Source organism: Nicotiana attenuata, unplaced genomic scaffold (assembly GCF_001879085.1).
Source record: "Nicotiana attenuata strain UT unplaced genomic scaffold, NIATTr2, whole genome shotgun sequence".
NCBI classification, from domain to species: Eukaryota; Viridiplantae; Streptophyta; class Magnoliopsida; order Solanales; family Solanaceae; genus Nicotiana; species Nicotiana attenuata.
In genome coordinates this window covers 114,921-116,680 of record NW_017672546.1, presented here as the reverse complement: position 1 = coordinate 116,680, position 1,760 = coordinate 114,921, and positions in this window count along the sequence as shown.

Here is a 1,760-nt window from a genome sequence, read left to right as displayed (position 1 = left end):
GCAATTTTCCACAAATAAATCCGAGCACGCACTCGTCACCTCGCGTACAAGGAATACAATCAACAAAGAAGACTCAAATCCTAAGGCGAAGGCCCCCACACAAGGTTAGGCAAGATACTTACCTCGAACCGGCTAAAATCAACTAGCAACCACATTCTTTCCACGAGTACTCGACTCCAAATGGCCCAAATCTATTCAATTAAATCACACATTGTAATAACATCTCAAGCAACTGATTCTACTGTTTAATTCAAAGCTAAAGCGCGAAATTAGGCATGTCACACCTCCTTTTTTCACTACACCCCCGGAATAGGGTATAATAAAGGGATTTATTTTCAACTTGAAGTGACAATCGAAACGGGATTTATTTTTAAAAATCAGAGTCGCCACTTGGGAGATTTATGGTGTCCCAAGTCACCGGTTTAGAATCCCGAATCGAGGAAAGATTTGACTCTGTTTATGTCTGCGAACCAGAAATCCGGGTAAGGAATTCTGTTAACCTGGGAGAAGGTGTTAGGCATTCCCGAGTTCCGTGGTTCTAGCACGGTCGCTCAACTGTTATAATTGACCTATTATCTGATTTTAATACATGTTCAAACCTAGGTGCATTTTAACTTTTAACCTCTTTATTTAGTTATTTTTAAGGAAAATTGCAACGTCATTTAAAATATGTCTTGAACCACGTCACATAAATGCACCCGCAGTTCGCAACACATTTTATCTAACGTTGAAATTTAGATTTGGGTCACATAAATGCGCACCCGAGTTTAGGAAAGTAAATTTATTAAAATAACGCGCCTAATGCAACTACGCGTTGTTAACTTTGCGAGGGCCATGGAAATTTGCTAAATGGCACTCCTCGAATTCTAAAGAGTTAAAATTAATTAAGTGAGGGCCATGGGTTTTGAGATTTTATTCTTCTCACTTAGCACCACTCATGGCCTATATATGTCAAGCATTCACTCAATGTTCTTAAAGTAACGGAAACGACCTCCAGAAATAAGAACCAAAGAAAGGATTAAACAAAGGAAAAAAAAGACATATAAAAGTTATAGGAAAGTTCTGTTCCTAAAACAAGAATATTAGCTTAATACTAGCCAAAGATTGAGGCCCAAAGGATGTAACTAATCAACACAACCAACAAATCAAGCAATTGGCCAAATAATTAATCGTTGAGACTTTTTAGAAAATTATATAATTTATTTATTGGAGCAAACAATGGCAGAATGTAAAATAGTTGAAATGGAATTACATGAGCATAGGAAATGGGAGTAGAAAGAACGCAATCAAATGAGTAACTGGATTAGATGAGGTAACACAATTCACAAGCCAATTAGTTGGAACTTTCAATTAAAGGTCCGCGCAACTCTTATTTGTCGTTACACAAACAGAATTCATAAAAAAAATAAAATAAAAAAAAAGCTTCCCCTTCACACAAAAAAAAAACTTCCCCTACATGAATTAAAAAAAAACGTTCTCCATGACAGAAATCAACAATCAAACAGAGACCTCACAAAATTAATCAACAAAGCAATATCAACAAGAAACCACATATATGAGTCAAAAGTGGATAAACAAATAGAAAAGAGGTAAGAATGAACCTCATTATAGCTGAAGATTGATTGTTTCACTACTTCAAACTCAACATATGACAAACTGTGAACGGAGCTACGGACGGAACCGCGAACCGAGCTGCAAACGGACTCAATTTGGCTTCTTCGTGTTTCTGAAATTCCATTGTAAATGAGAGGACTTCTACT